Consider the following 19795-nt stretch of genomic DNA (forward strand, 5'->3'; position numbering starts at 1 on the left):
GATTCTATGTTGCAAATTAATTAATTCTAAATAGAACTTGAATTTTTAAGTTGGTTTTCTATAACTTCTTAAAGAACTCCAGAAAACTGACTTCAAAGTTGACATTGAATTCAACAATTTACCAAATTCTGGACACTCTGAAATACTACATAAATAGAGTGAATCTAGACCAGGAGGAGTTTCTCACCAATGATCTTTTTCATGAATTGAAGGCTACCCAAAAAAGCTTGTTTCAAAATAGAAAAAACTACAACCTCATTCAAACTTTTTTTTCTACTGGGGAAGCTGATGTTATATTTCACATTTCTTTATTAGTTTCCTGGAACTTTTGAGATTATTAGGTTATTTATTTTTACTTGTGCTTGCTATTCCTGTGTTGTTAGTCGAGATAATTATATAGTGCATTACATATGATAGCACCAGTTTTGGTGATCAACCTAAATTGCGGTCTAGTATGAGTTTCGTAATCAGTTGGTAATAGTGGCTCTTCAGTTGTAAATAGCAACAACTACTAGTACCTGAAAATGTATCACGTGGACCCACGGGAACCCCATTCTAAGGAGATCACCAAATGGGTCAGAAGTAGATTGTGGTGTTCCCACGGGTAGACATAATAATCCCTCCAAAACCAAACAATAATAAATTGGTCATTTTCAATCCACGACTGTGGGACACTGCTGTGTGCAATTGGCTTCTGCGTTTTCGCCCAAAAATATACAGTCAATTCACTTTACAGCCTATTCTGTGAAGTGCTTTGAGATGTCTAGAAGACGTGAAAAGCGCTATATCAAATGCAAGGATTATTAGTATCAAATGCAAGGACATGCCTCTGAGTCACTTTTACTAACCCAGATTTTTCTCATACTGTCAGCCAATAAGATTTGGTTTCTAGTGATCACATTGACTCTAAGTTTCAATTTAAGTCACTACATTTCTTACACAGTAAATACTGATTAGTCAAATTAGTCGTTTTTCCCTCGTAAAGAAATTGTGTTTGTGATTGAAAGTAGCATGTGATTTTACTCAGGTCATTGTATGTTGGGTATCGAGCAAGGGGAGCATTCCTGAAAATGCTTGGATTGAAAGGGCAAACATTTCTTTTTTTTCCCCAGTCACTCATGTTCTAAAATGTTCATTTTAATCCTGAAATTAGGGAGATGGGTGGTGTGCGATTTTTGTTTTTAGTAACTATGTAACCTGTGCAATGCCATTAACTTAATTTATAAATAATATAGCTTGATAAAATGGAATAGCGTCTTGACATCTTGCACTTTACATGATTGTGCACTAATGTAAAAACTGAACCAAACTTAATCAGTGTCAGACCTGTCACTGTAGTGCCATGTTTTAGTCGTCAACCTTCTGTAATGCAGCTACAGAGTGGAACAAAGAATAAGGTAAGGCTGATAAACTTGTTTATGAAATGAACCATGCTTTGATGATGTGATTTTCTTTTGTTGCTTACTGGCACATTTCTCTCTCCTGCTTTACACGTGGTCAATTTTACATGTCGTGGAATTCTTCCAAATCTACTAAAGATTGTCAAATTTTAATTTCAATTGTATTTTATTGTGAACACATGTAACTACTACTTTTCTGCGAAGAAAGAGTAAAATGTTTGAGAGACCTGTTGATCAAAGGTGACCTTTGCACTAAAACTGAAGCAAATTACATTACATCACAATGTGACGTGTGATTTTTAAATATCGTTTGGATTTCTGGTTGAGTTTTGTAATAGACTTCAGAAAAAGAAGCCATGGGAACAAACTTGAATGAGCCTCAGCAGAAGTTACAAAATGGCAGCTAAAGATGAGTACGTTTGCAAGAATGTTAATTGGATTCCCTGATAGAAAGCCAAAAAAATCCCATTTATCAAACTGTTACCATTAAACAGCACCTGTTAGTAACAATTTAAATAGAATTGTAATAAATTACAATACTATTTAAAGTCCCTGAGAAATGAATAATTAACCATGTCTCAATTTAACTGCCATCATGTGTATTTTTGAAGAGAAAGGAAAGATATTTTGTTTGCTATGAAAGAATAGTATACATGAACCATACTATGCTGCTCAGACAACCTCAGAACGTTCATTTACTGAAACTGGTGTCAAAAGTGGCAATTCACATTCATTGTTTTGTGGATTTGTTTACTGCAAAAGTTTGTACTGTGTACTAAATTGACTTCCAAATGTTGCAATGCCATTATAAACCTGATTAAAACACTATTTTAGATTCATAGCTTTATGTTATTACAATATGGCCTTACTTTCATTAATGCTTTCAGTTTACAAAGCCTACATGTTCTGTGCTGATTCGTGCTTCTGCAGCTGAATTTCCAGTTCAAGTGACAGGAATAATCTCTGTTTTACTGAGCCTGTTAAATAATAGGGGAAAATGCACTGGTAGTTTCTTAAAATGCTTTCCAATCTGGAAGTTCTGGTTTGCAAGGGTTAATAATGATGGTCTAAGACAAGCTGGTTATGATTGAAAACACCAATGCTTTATTTGACCAGTTGGAGAGGGAGATAGGGCTGAGACAAAAGAATGCTGCAGATTACAGCTGTCGGAGATTTGACCCCTACGGCATTGTGTTAGGACTTAATATTAATTAAGTGAATATGCAAATGAAGAAACAGTACTATAGTATCATCTTGATGGCTAACATGATACAACATTTTACATTAACATCATTGACAATGTCAATTCATTATCATCTATGGCTAAATAATTTAGGGAATGCTCAATGGACCTATTAGTTCCTGAACATAAGCAGCTCATGCTGCATTTCTTCATTACCATAAAATTTTACCTTTTTTAGTATTATACTTTAAAGGGTGAAGTGATCTTTCAGCAACATTAACTCTGCAATTTTGTGGTCAGAAGCCACAGTCTAGGCTGGATGCTTTTCTTTGCTGCAACAGCTGATATTTCATCTGTAGAATAGAACATATTCAGTAAAATAGTGTTAAAAGTAGAATGTATATCTCCAGTCATCTTTATAACTACATACTATGTATGGTAAACCACTTCTGATTTCTACAGATTACATTGGTATCTGTGTATGCAATTTTACATTTGAAATGCAATAGATGTTCAGTATTTGAATGTTTCTGTTAACATAATTTAATAATTCTGTCCATTACAAAGCATAGATACCTGAGTTACTGTAGGCAGGTTAATGTATATTTTGCATCCCATGCTTGTGGCTGCCAGATTGTAGATAAAATACAGCTGTAAACAGTTACAACTGCAGTAAAATTGTTGTTAGTTGCATTACCTTGTTTTGAGGATGTGAGGGGATCTCTTTGAAGATGATTATAATGTCACTTTCTGACCTTTGCAGCTTGAATAATTGTAAATCATTGCTTCATAATGTGTCAAAGAATGTCTGAACTAGGCAATTAAATGGTGGAATATAATAGACCAAATTATTGCCTGTCATGTTTTCAACAACACAGTTAGTATTTGAGTTACACTTAATCATTACATGCATTAACAACTTCATTGGAATCTGGCACCAGGCTGGGCATGAAATGCATTGCATTATTTAAATCTTCAATGGTTTTAGTCACTTATTTCTAGTGAATTGTTCAACATAGAGATTTTCTTGAAGCTACCCAAAAAGGCATATTTCACATTTTAATTTTGTACATGAAAGATTTTGAGAAGATGGCACGGTGTTTTTTTAGAGCTGAAGAAAAAGAAATTTAATTTTTTTGTGTACAAATAACTTGTAGACAGAGGCGTTAATTATCCAGTCAAACCTGTGTGATATTACAGTTCTCTTAGTCAGTATATTTAAGGCTGAATGCTTTGTATTTAATGAGATATGGGTGTCTCTGTTTGCATGAGTTTGCCCTCAAATGCCATTCCCATATCTATCTCTTTGCTTTAAAAAAGGGTAAAACTGAAAACTCTTACTGTTATTATCATTGTTTTTTGGGAAAATATATATTTGAAAACAGAACTTATTTTTTTTGGAAAATATATATTTGTGATCAACTTTATTTCTTTACAAGGTGACAGTTAACCAAAAATAGTGAAATGTCAGAACAAATCCATTTTAAATAATCCTTCTTTTAATAATGTCACAATGTTCTTCACATAATGATTTACTTTGAGGCATACTAAGTGTTGGGTAAACAAATGTGGCAGCTAATCTTCACAAACGATATTCAATAACAACTACAACTTGCATATATATGGTGCCCTTTGCACTGTATATATAGCATATATATATATATATATATAGCATCTTAGAGCGCTTAACGGTGGCGGAGCTTAATGCCAAGCCGGAGAGAGGGGGGAGGTGTCCGTGGGCATAGTCAAAGATCAATGTCTTCAGGTGTGATTTGAAGACTGGCAAAGGCAAAGAGGGGGCAATAGCAGCAATGAGATCAATAAGCAGTTCTTTTTTTGTGTGTGTTTGGATGAAGGAGAATTTCGAGAAAGTGCCCAGGATCTTAATTGATCATTTCAACAAACAGCTAGGATCTCTGTTATGGCGAATCCAAAGTACGGCACTTCTGATAAGTCAGCGTTCCTTCACTCACTCACTGGAGTTTCATCTTATATTATGACCTGTAAATTAATGTCCTGCTATGCACTGTTTCTCTTTTTGCTAAAAGAGTTGTACCTACGATTGTCCTTCAACAATACATGATCTCAAACCATAGAAATCCAAATTTAATTTTACTAAAATATTGGATTGTCCGTAGAAGTTTGTAAAATGCCTATACTAATGAAATGGCTCATCGAAGTTCCACTCCATGCATGCAGACTCTTTCTGGTGATCTTCTGGATGATGAGTTCTCTACCTCAGCAATGCCATTAGTAGGAGATGAATGCTTGAATGTTTCCTTGGAGAGAGAACCAGAGAGAGAGAGGAAATATTGTTAGGTGAATCACAGCAGGCTGCCCTCATCCACTTCCTGGTCAGCTGAAGAGTAGTATTTGTATAAATCTTGGGAGCATGTTTCCAGTCCATCCTCTTTAGTCAGGCAATCGTGTACAATTTAGTGGAACTGGAAGAAAGGTAGAGGAAAAAAAATGTTATGTGACGACTGACTCCGGCCTGCTTCACGTCCCCCGCCTTGCCCGCCCCACCATTGGCGGGTGGGCCTTCAGCCTCTCTGCCCCCACTCTCTGGAACTCCATCCCACATTCCCTCCACCTCTCACCCTCCCTTGCCTCCTTCAAGACCCGTCTCAAGACCCTCCTCTTCGACTGCGACTTAAGTCACCCTCCTACCCCTACTCTCCCCGCCCTCCACCCCTCCTGATCCGAACCACCAGCTCGGGTGAGGATCCCTGACTGTCCAGAGCCAGTCAGTGATGTCCTCCTGACGTGAAAGGCGTTATACAAATGTAATTTGTTGTGGTTGATTATGAAGAGATGGTAACATTATTTAATATGATTACTAGGCACTTGATATTTAAAATATCTAGTGTAATTTAAAAAAAACAGGAACCATATGCTAAATTCTTTATTTAAAATATGGCCATCCAAATCTTATAAAGGTTACATTAGCAAATCTATTTTTACAAGAATAATTTGAGTCTTTGTTTTTTTTAAAGAATTTATCTTTTAATTTTAATTAACAAAAGACAAGCATCTGGTAGAACAAATGTTTTAGTTAGAAGTTGACCCAAGTTTCACCCTTCTGACTTTCCTGATATAAAATATAATTAAATGATACTTTGTTCTCCAATGGTTCACCAGATAAAGCCACTGAGTACAATCAGACTGAGCGATACACCCAATGGATCCAGGTTTAGTATCTGATAGATTTTTCCTGAGTTAACAGCCAATGTTGTTGCATTAAGATCACACAAAAAACATGGAATGAGAGAAGGCTATTCAGACAGTGGAACACTTTATCACAAATTTCACCAACTGATGCTATTTCCTAAGATAGGTCCTGCTTAAATATTCCTTGATTCGCAAAGGTAATCTTTGAGAAATCAAATGCTCCATCCATCTGTATTATTCTAATTTGGCCCTTTTCCCACCCAGACCCCTGCAGCAATCATTGTGAACAATAGGGTATATGTTCATGTCAATCTGCACATATCTTGTATTCTCCTGCACTGTTCTCAAGCAGGCACTTATTTCTTGAGCGAGTATCTATTACCAAGGACCTGCTTAAACAATTCATTTAAATTCTGTGGGTGATAATAATAATCCTTGCATTTGATATAATGTCTTATCATGTTGTTGAGATGTCTCAAAGCACTTTACAGGATATAATGTAAAGTCAATTGACTGTATATTTTGAGAGCAAAATGCAGCAGCCAATTGTGTACAACATGGTCCCACAAATAGTTGTGGATTGAGTGACCATTATTACATTTTTTTAAAAAATTGAAGGTATTATTACCCCTGGAAAGCGATCTGCCAATTGACTAACAGCCGGGTTCCTACATATTGCTAGGTAAACAGAGGTGTGTGAAGTAAGGGAAACTTGCCTAAGGTTCACCATTCCTGCGAATTGCCTCCTCTCACTTGTGAGGCGAGTACTCTAACCAATACGCTGCAGGGCCCATTTGCTAATTGACAAGTGGAACAAAAGAAGGAATGAACTATCTATCTATCTATCTATCTATCTATCTATCTATCTATCTATCTATCTATCTATCTATCTATCTATCTATCTATCTATCTATCTATCTATCTATCTATCTATCTATCTATCTATCTATCTATCTATCTATCTATCTATCTATCTATCTATCTATCTATCTATCTATCTATCTATCTATCTATCTATCTATCTATCTATCTATCTAAGCCCGTTCTGTCATTTTTAGATCATGGCAGATCATTTATCCTTTCCCCTATCTTTTTTCTTTATTTATCCCTTAATACTCTTCCCGAAGTATCCATCTATCTTGCTTTCTTTTAAATGCCTTCAGTTTATTCTGCATTAAAGCCTTCTGGGGCAATGCCGTCCACATTTTTATATACCTTTGGGTGAAAAAATGTTTTCCCTTGCAACCATTTTAGCACAAAGATTGTACCTCCTTGTTTTGAATTGGTCTAACAGAAGGAAAAGTCATAACCTTCTAATTCACCGATTCTCTTCATTATATTTTATAAATAGAACAAGTCTTAGTAAGATAACCCTTAATGTCTCAACTCCAGGAAATATTACCCAAATTTACCCAGCCTTTCATCATAGCAAATCCCTTTATCCCAGGATTTAATCCAAATAACTGTTGGACAATCTTTACAAAATACTTGTACTTAAGCATTTACTTATGAATCCGAGGACAGCCCACATTCCCTGTTAACATTGATTTCCTTCTTTTACAAGAGAGCATGAAAATGAGAGGGGGCAGAACTGATTTCCAGCTCCTTCAGCATGGAGGTTGTGAGCAGAGATCTGAGAGTCAATTAAGTAGTCAGTTTGAGGGTTGCAGGTGAAGGGATGGTGAGACACAAATGTTCCCCAGGTTGTACTATGAATACCAGTGAGTTTTTTTTTAACAAACTAAAATGCTAAATTGCCTGATTTAATCCTAATTGTATTGCATACTTTCTAGCCCTTCAAAGATTGCATTGGGAATTTTGACCATACATCTGAGAGGTTTCCCAAGCTACACTTGTTAACGGTGGTAAAATCTCAAATCTGAACAAAAAATAGTTGAATGTAATTTCAGGTTCTTCCAACAACAATAATAAAATTAATTTGAATAAAACTATAGATTTACTTAAGATCTTCATTTTTAAAGTTTGCTATGAAATGCGAAAATTGGTGTTTCAATACACTAATAATATGAAATGAAAAACTGCAATCTGAAATAAAAGCAGTTATTACAGCAAATGACAATGTTCAAAACTCTGATGAGGTTATTGTTTTTCAGTTTCCAAATTTCATTGCCTTTGTTATCTGAAAATAATTGTATTTCCGGTATGCTTGCCTGCCTCATTAGCTCCATCTATTAAGCAGTCAAATTGTATTTAATTGGAGATTTGTATGATAGTTACTAATGGACCCAAAACAATCACACAGAGAAAATCTTCTTACTCGACATCCGCATTGACTATTGGTGCCTTGTCACAAGGTGAGCCTGCTCCATTTCTAATACTAATACACAATCCTTTCATTTGATATAGCGCCTTATCAAGTCTTCTAGACATCTCAAAGCGCTTCACTAAATATAAAGTAAAAAGTGAATTGACTGCATATATTGTGGGCGAAACGTGGCAGCTAATTGGGCACTGCAGTGTCCCACAAACAGTTGGGGATTGAATGACCAAATTATTATTTATTTTAAAATTAATAAAAAAACAAAATAAATAATAAATAAATGAAAAATAATGGTGGTTAGTCATTGATGTGGTTACTGATCTGGTTAGTGAAATAACTAGGGACGTGGTTTGTGATGTAATGTGTGATGTGGTTTGTGATGTAATAGTATATTACATGTAGTTAGTGATGTAAGTGAAGTGGTTAGTAATGTAGTGATAAGCACCTTATAAGGTCAGACTCATGACTGACTGAAGCATAATTGCCCAAACATCACAATGGGAGCGGGGACCCCACACATCAGTATAAAAAGGCTTCGCTACAACACTACCAGTCAGAGACAGGATTGAATCTCAGTCATGGCAAGAGCTCGTTTCTCCAAGAGGAGAACTGGAAAGAGCCGGAAATTTGGGAAAAAGCGAGGACGTCATCACCGTCGTCACCGCCATCACCGACGTCGACACGGGGGAAAACGAAAGCACCAACTATAAAATACAGCCAGAACATTGAGAACATGGAAAACAAGACACATTTTCGACTCAACAAGTCTTTCTCTCCTCCCCTGTCTCGAGGGATCAAGAGTCTGGACTTGACAAACCCTGCACCGCTTCTATCCTCACCGTCACACTGCTACCCCTCTCCTCCCTGGGACACTCGTCTCCACTTCTCCTCATATCTTGTTGATTTGTTGTCCGTGAATAAAAGCCTCATCAAATGATGCTTGAAAAAAATATGTGTTTCGAGTTTCTTAAGACATTTGGTTTAAGCACCATGCGAGATACCATAGAGTTGTCAATTGAATGTTAATGACTCACTAATAAAATAATGTGGCTGAATTTCTTATGCATTAATTGGGACTGTACAAGGAGGTAGTTAATGCAAATGATGTGTGGCAAATAATGGTATAATAATCTTTATATTTGATATAGCGCCTTATCACATCATTGAGACATCTCAAAATATTGTGAATTATTCAGTTGGTAGCCATCTTCCCAGTCCAGGCTGATGTTCCATTTCAGAGGGAACACTGCATTTTCAGATTCGCCATCCTTAATGATAATAATAATAATAATAATCCTTGCATTTGATATAGCGCCTGATCACATCGTTGAGACATCTCAAAGTGCTTCATAGAATATATTGTATATTGTTAAGTGGATTGACTATTGTTTGGGCAAAATGCAGCAGCCAATTGCACATAGCAATGTCCCCAAAACAGTTGTGGATTGATTGACAACATTTAAAAAATAAATTATTTTGTCTTTAAAATGAAGGATTTATTACGCCCGGAAAGGGATCCACCAATCGACTAACAACCGGGCTTTTCCCTTCTTTCCAATGACCCTTGGTTGGATGTCCCAGCTTGTAGGGTTAACAGGAGCTGAGTGGGAGGATTCCCTGCCCACACCAGATCTCTGGTCTGCTCCTCCAAGTCCTGCTAGTGAGCCAGTCTGTCTGTGTCACCAGTGATTTACAGAATGCCGGCTAAACGGAAATGTTTAAGGAGACATCTCTGGTTACACACACAGAGGATGCACATACAGAGCATTACCACAAAGATAGGCAATTTTTATTTACCATCATTGAAAGGTGAGAGGGGAATTTAGGATGGTTTATTGATGTGGATTTACCACCACAACCTCTGTTGAGTAAGCATCCAGATCCGGATCACTGCCTGCCCAGTAGCATCGCTGAAATTTAGAACTGACTGTATGGCAAATCCTGATATGCACATTATGTTGGAGAACTAGTATACTGCATCATCAGGGTGCAACAAAATCTGCAATTTACACTTATATGTGCCTGTCACATAAGCCAATGTCTCAAAGTGCTTTACAAAGATGAAATGGGGGTCCGTGCTGGGAGGGAAATGAGGGAGGTAGCTAAAGTGTCAGTTGAAGAGCTTTTTAGATGGGTTTTGAAAGCACAGGGAGGAAGAGAGCATGGTAAGGTGGCTAAACTATTGCTCGATGGGGAAACAGGGATATGAAGCAGACTAAGGTTGGGAGAGTATAGGGGGTGGGCAGAGGAGTAGGATTGCAGGAGATGACAGAGTTAGGGTAAGGCAAGTCCACGGAGGCATTTGATGGTATGGATGAGGATCTACTGGAGGTAGGGAGCCAGTAGAGTCAGGCAAGGATGGTGGTGATGGGCTGGTGAAGTTTAGTACTTGAGAAAAAAAAAGGATGCAGAGTTCCAGATGATCTGGAGCTCGTGGAGGGGTATAATTAGCTACCTCAAATCTGTAGCAGAAAAGTGAGGTGACTTGCGCTAGGTCCTGTTAACAAGCAGTTGGTTTATAATTTGTTTTTCTGAAAAACAAGAGTTGGAGAAATTAGCAATTTCGGAGGTTCACTAGTGAACATGTCTTCTTCATGGTGTCGTACATATTTATCTCAACTGTAGAGAAAGTGTGCAGAACTCTCATTTGATTAAAAATGCATACATGGTCTGGCAAGTGCCATCATTAAAATCCGGAGATGAATTTCGCCTGCCAGGAAATTTAACGGACTTGTTGGCTTACTGTAAAAGATGTTCAGATGATGAAGGGCAAATCTTTTATTGTTCGATTATAATTTTACTTTTTCTCCACTCCTGCTATGCATCAGTGATTCCTGCTGGGGAATTGTTTCACAGGTATTTTGCCCAAGAGTTCATATCTCATTCGCAAGTGGAGACAGTGAGTGTTGGTACATTAACTGAGCACAGTTTGGGAATCAGATTTGGAACCTTCCTAATCTCTATACCTTCCTAATCTCTATACAACATGGTTAATTTTCTCACTCAGCCATCAGGGCAACTTGATTAGAATTTTGGAAAGATCAGAACTGAAGTCTTTAAGGAGATAAAAAGGATTTTTTATTCTCTGCATTTCGTTTATTATAATAATAATAATCCTTGCATTTGATATAGCGCTTTTTACGTCTTCTAGATGTCTCAAAGTGCTTCACAGAATATACTGTAAAGTGAATTGCCTGTAGATTTGTGGGCGAAATGCGGCAGCCAATTGCGTACAGCAGTGTTCCACAAACAGTCGTGGATTAAAGTGACCAATTTTATTATTGTTTTTTTTCTTGAGGGATTATTATTAGGCGTGTGGAGTAAGGAAACTTGCCCAAGGTTTCGCCCTCCCGGTAATCAAACCCAGGTCTCTTGCTTGCGAGGCAAGTGCTCTAACCACTGAGCTACAGGACTCCACATTATAACTTAATTCAAAAAGAAAATACCCCTGCAAGTGCTGTTTGCTGCTGAAGTAGCTTTCCAGGCCTACTTGCTTGCTGTCCACTGATATCTCACCAAAGTGACCATTCATGACATGTGAGCGAGGTGAGTGAGTTTTGAAAGACTGTACAGGAGAAGCACAGACAAGGCTGCTCCTGCCCTTCCATGATGCCCATGTAACTTTGCTGCAGTGTTTACCCACCACTTAATAGGAGCAGGAACTCTGGCTGAATTCTTTCTCTCCCTAGCCTTGAGCAACAACAACAACAAATTGGATTTATTCAGTGCCCTTCACACACAACAGTGTCTCAGAGTGCTGTGAGAGGAGTTATAATACTCTGCCTTCCCTTGCAACTGAAATCAATTAACTCAACCCAAGGATCTTCCCAATCTGTACAGCTTCTGTTTCACATAGTATAATTGTTTTTAACCAAGTGAGCCATTGTCAGACCCACATTTCCTTTCTTTTTATTCAACATGGAAAGAAGAAAACAACCTTAGCCTTGTAGTATTTTAAAAAACACTGAATCTTTTTTATATTAAAATATATTTTGTGAGATGGTGCTGCTGTTTTGTGGCTGTGTGGTAATGTTTCCAGTCAGTTCACATTGTCCCTCAATAGAAAATTGGTTGCCAGGTGTCCTCAATCACACGACTGAATTCTGATAAGGTATAATCAAAATTAAATTTTCCCCGACTGTTGCATTCGTGTTAAGCAGTGAAACATGCTTATTATCACATCATTTTATATCATAATCTGATTATCATAGAACTCCAAAATGGCAAACCATTTCCAATTAATTTCCATATAATTTAACCCAGTTTATGTTATTATAGAGCACATTTAAAGCTGCATGAACTCACACTTTTTATTTTTTTATTTTGCGAATTCTCATTAAAATGCACCTCTTGGAAAATCTGCAAAAGGAAAGCTGAAGTTGCAAGAACGTTGAAAATAAACCACAGCTGTATTTCATAAGTAAATTGATGATGGCTTTTTGACTGAACACAAGGCAGCCTAAGTGTAAAATAAAAATAATAAATGATTCTTGAATTTGATATAGGACCTTCCTTCTCGGGAGGTTGTCTCAAAGAGCTTCACAGGAATCTTACTGTAAAGTGAAGTGACTATTTTGTATGCATCCAATTCTGCACACAACCACATCTCACAAACAGCTATGAAGTGAATGACTTCATATAATAAATTATATGGAAATTATATGGGGAATTGTTGGCCTGGACACCATGAGAAACCGTTCTCTTTTTGAATATTCTCATAGGATTTTTAAACCCTGTCGGAACAGGTAGACAGGGTGTCAGATCAATGTCTAATTTGAGGTAGAACAGCACCTCTGACAATAATAATAATTCTTGCATTTGATACAGCGCCCCACCTCGTCTTTGAGACTCTCAAAGTGTTTCACAGAATATACTGCAAAGTGAATTGATTGTATATTTTGTGGGCGAAACGCGGCAGCCAATTGGGCACTTCAGTGCCCCACAAACAGTCAATGCAGTGGTCCCCAGCACTGTATTGAAGTATCAGCCGAGACAATGAGTTAACGTTTCAACGTAGGGCTTGAACTCACAGCCTTCTAACTCAGATGTGAGATCAATCAACTAGCCCAAGGCTAACACCTGAAAGATGGATGTATTTGTGTTTAGGACAGTTTTTTGTGAGGTCAATGCCCTAATTTTGATTGGTTGTGTTGATTTTCACCACAGAGAATTTCCACTGCCCAGATTAGCAGTGTAAACGGATTATAGCTACAACATTTTTCTTTATATAATTGTTTGAATTTTTGTGAACCCCTTTTACTTTTTGCCCCCCCACCCTCTTCAGTCTTCCTGCTCCCCAATGACAATGCAACTTTTGCGAGTGACAGTATTGGCAGCAAAAGAAATCTTGCAGAAACATCAAGTGTATATTAACACATCAAAGTCACTGCATTTCTAATGGTTAGAAAACATGTAATTTAGAAGAAGTCAATAATTTTGGTATCAATCAAGACTGAAGAAGCTTCACTACTTCTGTAGAAAAGTTGCATACTGTTGAAACCCACTGATAACCATTTAACTCGTGAAGTGTGTACTGTTTTAAGGAAATCGCTTAAGCTCACCGAGATGCTACCCTGCTTGAAGAGCACTATATAAATGCCAGTTCTTGTTGTTGAAATTGTCATTTTAACGTAAAGCGAGATGTTATTTTAATTGTAATGTACTGTGCTGTTAATTATCATTTTAGCATCGTCTCCATTACCATGTCTACAATTAACCTTTTTTCCTTTGAAAAATGTAGAGACCATGAGATTCTGAAGAGTTGACTGAAAGATATTGATCGAAATTCAGGAACTATATAATTTATTGTTGAATTATAAAACTGTACTCTCTGCATCTCTGACCTGACTTAAAGAACCTGCAGTTGTAAAAAACTAAGCATACCAGCGACCATATAGAGGCTTCTGCTGCTGATTTTTATTTCTACTCTCAAACTGGGATAAAATGCATGCCAGGGACAGCTGATTGGCAGTTTTCGATGCAGTCATTGTTGCTCACAATAGTCAGCAGAGTTCATGTATGTTCATAGTGTTTTAGACAAGTAAAATTTTCTCCGCAGGCATTGCTCTATTAAATACAGTTGCAGTCAAGGGAAAAGAAATCTGAATATTGTCAAGAATCTCTGAGCGTAGGGAGTAAGCAGAGCTGTAGATTTCTATATTTCCCGAGGCGTTTTAGATATATTTATATTTTTAATCAACGGACTACATCACGTGGTGGTTGAAAAGTTTGTGTCAAAACAAAAATGTTTAGGCTACTTCTACCTTTTTGTTTTACCATATGTGTCCTCAGTACAGTTAACTGTGTAATCTGGTATGTGAAGGGACACAGTGGAATTAAATATATTCTCTGATGACTTATTATTCTTTTGCAGTTTTTAATTGGAAGTTTAGTTGACTTAGCTTTGGCAAAACCAGCTTATTGTCTTTATGTACTTTTTTATTTTATAATGACTGCTACAGCTTTAGAAAGATGATTCATGAAAGTTATGATAAATAGTGCATTTTGCTGTCAGCTTTAAAGGACAGAGTTAAAGTACCATATTTTGAAAATGACATTTATTAATATAGTGGAAATTACATGTTGGTTATGAAAATATGTTTTGAGACGATCCTTGAGTCTTGTACTTGCACCATTTTTCAAGAGATGAAGTTAATGACTGATTAACAACAGCAATTAAAAGATGAGAAAAAGGCATATAATTAAAATTGCAGCACTTGCTTTGTCAAGTAAGCGTGTCATCTATTGTATAGTTGTTAAAAGCAAAAGGAAAGAAACCAGCATTTAATTTAGTCTCGTTTTAAACAGGAGACTAATAATTTGCCTGTAGATGCATGCTTGAAGGTTGTAACTCATGTTTAACTGAGGCTGTGTCATTAGAAGTTCACAGCCATGTATTTTCTGTTGACAGTCATCGACAGCGAATATTTGGCAGTCAGAAGTAATTTAACTTAATTAATGGGATGCATATTTGATGGAGGAATAAAATATTCAGGCTCAGCAAAGTGGAAAAAGGAAAGATTTAGTGGGAGTAAAAGGTTGAAGAATGTAATTTGTGCATTCATTCTGCTGCTCAGAATTATGAATTGTCTTATAGTGATATAAAGCCTAGCTGATCCTTAGATAGAAATGTGCTGTCCCTTAACAAATAAAGCAATCAGGATGACAGTCTGTGATTTAATTGATAGTGGGGGTAAGATCACTGTAACAAATGAGGCAGGAATATTGCACTGAATTTAAAAACTGTTTGGAATAAAAGTTGGCTGCAAAGATTTTGAATATTTAGTATATTTTTAATAGTATTATTATTCCTCTGTTGAAGCATACCGCTGCAAGTTAATGCAGTATCCTTAATCTCTCTTGGCACATTTTAATTGGCTTCCTGTAGAAATAGATTATTTCATGGTAAAATTGCTCTGTAATTTGATTGTGGGGAGAGTGGCACCTGCTTTTAACACCTTGAACACTTGAACTTATTGCTGCCTTGGCAACTACTGATGCAATAAATTGTAAAAGTAGCGGCTTGAGCATGTTTCTGATCATTTTGCAGTCTGATCGACACATTCAAATTCCATTATGAATGTAATCGTATTGTATGTATCCATTTTAATAAATGTACAGTACCGATAATGGTTTAAAATAGAAGAGACTTCACAGAGATGAAACCAGCAATTTAGCAAATGTTAATATCTCACATTTCACACGTGCTTTAGGGATGTTGCCTGTTCTTCCCTTAAAATGCAGGGCACTGTGTGAATGCTGTAGAAAATCAATATGATTTACAGAGTATTGTGCAGGAGGAAGCAAACTGCTGTTATTAGTGGTGAACAGAAGGTGCATTGGTGTCCATTACTGTAATGGATTAGAACTTAAGTAGTGGGTGTAAACATGATCTCACAGCTAGCATGTAAAGTGTAGAAGCTGTAATATCTTTTTCCTTTTTTTCCAAAAAGTGTCACTAAACAAAATGCAAAAACAGTAGAATTAAAGCTCACATCCCAAAGCGAAGGATTAGTAATACATATGCCAAACATTTTTGTCCAAATTCATTGCACTACACATTCTGTATTGTTCGTATATATAGATAACAACAACTTGCAATAACATGTAAAGCCACTTTTATGTGGGTGAACATCTCAAAGTGCTTCACAAAGATGCTGAGAATAAACGTACGGTAGGAGTTGAAGCGTTTGACCTATCATGGAGAGGGTTAATTGGTTGAAAAGTCTGGCATCAAAGAAAGTATGGATTCCAGAATTTTGCCCATCAGGTCTTATGGAGCTGGGAAGAGCCAGTGAAAAGATTGGTGAAGTTGAGAATCAAGGTGAATCAGTACATAAGTAGTCACAAATTGTTGTTGTTGACATCTAACAAGTAGTTGATCAGAACGGCAACGATTCTGGATTTGAGGGTAGAAGTGGAGAGGTAAAGGTTGGTGTCCTTGGCATTTGTGTAAAACCTGATAATGTAACAAGTAGTGCCTTCTCATTTGAAATGATTGAAACTACACTGGTAAAAGTTTTTGGTGAGTAATTAAAATAGTATCAGGTTGTTCTCCACCCCATCCATATCCAGAGAAAACTGATGATTACACTGTTATAGAATATAGAAATTTAAGTGGAAGGAACTTTGTTCTCAAGACTGCATCTGATAGTTGTTTTGCAAGTGAACCTCTCATCCAGTTTCTCCAGAAAGCTACACATTTATTATTTTTAGCTTGTCAGAAAAAGTTGCAGTTGGCAATATTAAAAATGAATGTAAATGTTGCAAATTGCTGCAGGCCAGCCTTTGCATCAATTCCAGCACCCATCACAGGCTTACAGGGAGGTGCTGTGAAAGGTCGGCAAGATGCAAATGTTTACAAAATATTTCCTCCTATCTCATCCATTAACTGACGCCACATCATTCGAAAAGACTGCCAGAAGGCTTTCTACATCAGACTGACGTGTCAAAATTCTGTCCATTTTGCCTTTAAATTTATTAACATTTCTATTATATTTGTTGAACATAACCATTTGTGAAGCCGCGAGGTGTGTGTGTGTTGTGGGGGTCAAACTGAAAATGGGGAGACTTTATTTTTGCTGTTTTAATCGGTGATTTTTCCTCGAAGTTCTATTGCCTTTCAACCTTGCAAATGATAGGCTGTAATATGTTTTATGGACATATAAATATCACAAGAGCAGTTCTTGATTTGCATCTTATTTTTAGTTTTTTTTCCTTGCATGTTCAAGCATGGGGCACCTATTTCTTGTGTAATTGTCATCAGTATGACTTTGTGACTAAATTCAACAAATCGATAATGTTTTGCTCATCCTGATCAAATGATAATAATAATCCTTGCACTTGATACAGCGCCTTATTGAATCTTCGAGACGTCTCAAAGGGCTTCACAGAATATACTGTAAAGTGAATTGACTGTATATTTTGCGGGCAAAATGTGGCAGTCAATTACGCACAGCAGTGTCCCACAAACAGTCGTGGATTGAGTGACCAAATTATTATTATTATTGTTTTTTGAAGGGATTATTACCCTTGGAAAAGCGATCCGTAGGTAGAAGGAAGGCAAGGGAAGTTCCTATTAAGTGGCTGTCGCTTTGTTCTAAAGTTACTGACAGCAGGTAAGGTGGCCATTGGTCACTGTGTAACCAACTATTTTTTTACACTCTGAAATGGTAATACTATCCCAGCTCACATGACAGAACTGCTCAAAACCTTGGAAAGTTTAGTGCTAAAACCACTTTTTATGAGGTACACAATTTGGCCTGGGATAACTCCTTGTAACAAAGTGTCCTTTATCTGCATACTTTGTCCATTGAAATGATTGCTATAAACATACTGAGATGATTCATACATTTTTTAGTGAAGCCTCTTATTTTGGTATGGCAACCAGTTCTTGGAATACCAACTCTGCACAATGAAAACAAGAACTTAGAAAGCACTGATAGAACGTTTCTCTGAAAATATGCCCAGTGCTTCCAAGCAAGCATAAAAACTTAATCTACCCTTCTAATCTTATAGCATGCATTTGGAGTTTAAGGGAAACATTGGGGAGATGATTTAGCAGAACATATTTCTACAGCAGGTTAATTATGAGTGGTCAGGGCATGCAAACCAATTTTTCTTTTCTTATTGAACTCCCAAATAACAAGAAGATGTATATTTGAATTTATTTTGGAGGGAGAAATAGTAGAGGGATGATCAAGCCTTTGAATTTAAATTGTAATGTATTTAGTCCTTTAATCACACCACGTTGTGACACATTTTCCTGCCATAAATGCATCCTGCAGAAAAAAAATAAGGTCACATTAGATTTTGAATTACCTAAATCATATTACATGCTGTCATCTTATACACTTGCTCAAGATATTCACTAACACAAGATTACTCACCGACTTGTAAGAGAGAAATCCAAGTATACTGTCAATGGAGTCAATATCTCACTTGAGCCATGCCCTGTTTGCAACAATTCTATTATTTACATATTTTACATTTTTATACGTTAATCATTTAGGACTTGAAAAAAAATCAAAGAATCAAAATCTGGCTTCATTCAATTAACCCTCACCCAAACATGCAATATTTCCATCATCCCACAGGGGAGGGAAAATAACCTGGAATAATGATCCCTTAAGAGAATCTTGCCTTCAGTGGCCTTCAGCCTTTATCCATTTTGGTGTATATAAAGCTTTGTTTTGGATCATACCTTGTCACTTTCACTCATCATCAACAGAACATCTGTCTCCCACACAAGAAACAGTCTAAAATTGCCATTTATTAGTTTTCTGTTTATTTAAATATGATTCGGATTCACTCCTGACCACCTTCACTAGTTGCAGTTAAAATGTGTTCAGTATCACAGATCCTTCCCAGCTACTACCTCTCACAATACCAGTCTTCATAATAGCACTACTTTTCAAAGGGTGAAACCTATCTCAGGCTAAGCACATGGGCATAAAATGACCACTTTATTTTCTAAAGGCGATGATGGCTATTAAGAATGTTAAAGCTAAGTTCTTTAACCAGTTCTCTGGGTTCATCTCAGCACAAGAGTACTTCTCAACTTCTGAATCAGATAAAGGATAGAGCACAAGCATAATGGGGTAACTGGTAGCAATGAGTGTTTTGGGATCCCAAACAACCTCAACAGTTTAAAGCAGTCATTTAGGCTCTGGAATAAGTGTTGATCCAGAGCAACTTTGACAATTAGCCCCAACTAGACATTGCAAAGTACTGACTCATTGACAATTACAAGAAACACAACAGTTCACGCATCAGTTGAGGAACTTCATCAAATAGGTTGTATCAGTGCTGTACCCTCCAACATTGAGCTACACCCTTTGGGTGTTTCCAGCATGGAATGACCAACCACTTTGTTTTTTAGTAAGTGAAGATGGCCATTAAGAATGTTAAAGCTCAGTTAAAGATTTAACTTAGATGGTTAAACCAAAGTTTCAACCAACTCTGTTTAAGACATAAGTAAAACATGAAATACCCCCAAAGAAATAAAAACATTACCTTTTTAGGATTTTCCCCAGAGACTGAGCTTGCGAATTTATAGCAGGGTCCCAGGAAGAAAAATTAATCCTCCCTCTCCTCACTAAATGATTTCAAGTCACAGGCTCCTTCCACACGCACCCCTCCTCCCCCCACTTCATTTCTTTGGGGAAGGTGGAACTATCTGAGGGAAGTGATGAAGAACATTTTGAGCACCAACTCAAACTTGCTCAATGTGGATGCAGAAAATAAAAGGTTTTGTTCTGC

At 36.9% G+C, this 19795-nt stretch overlaps 1 protein-coding gene across 1 annotated transcript in view; it reads left to right on the top strand.

Moving 5' to 3' along the window:
• znf407 (zinc finger protein 407) overlaps nt 1-19795 on the top strand; it is a 320280-nt gene that overhangs the window by 25946 nt on the left and 274539 nt on the right. The window lies entirely within an intron of this gene.

The sequence above is a fragment of the Callorhinchus milii genome, unplaced genomic scaffold (assembly GCF_018977255.1).
Source record: "Callorhinchus milii isolate IMCB2004 unplaced genomic scaffold, IMCB_Cmil_1.0 Scaffold2, whole genome shotgun sequence".
NCBI classification, from domain to species: domain Eukaryota; kingdom Metazoa; phylum Chordata; class Chondrichthyes; order Chimaeriformes; family Callorhinchidae; genus Callorhinchus; species Callorhinchus milii.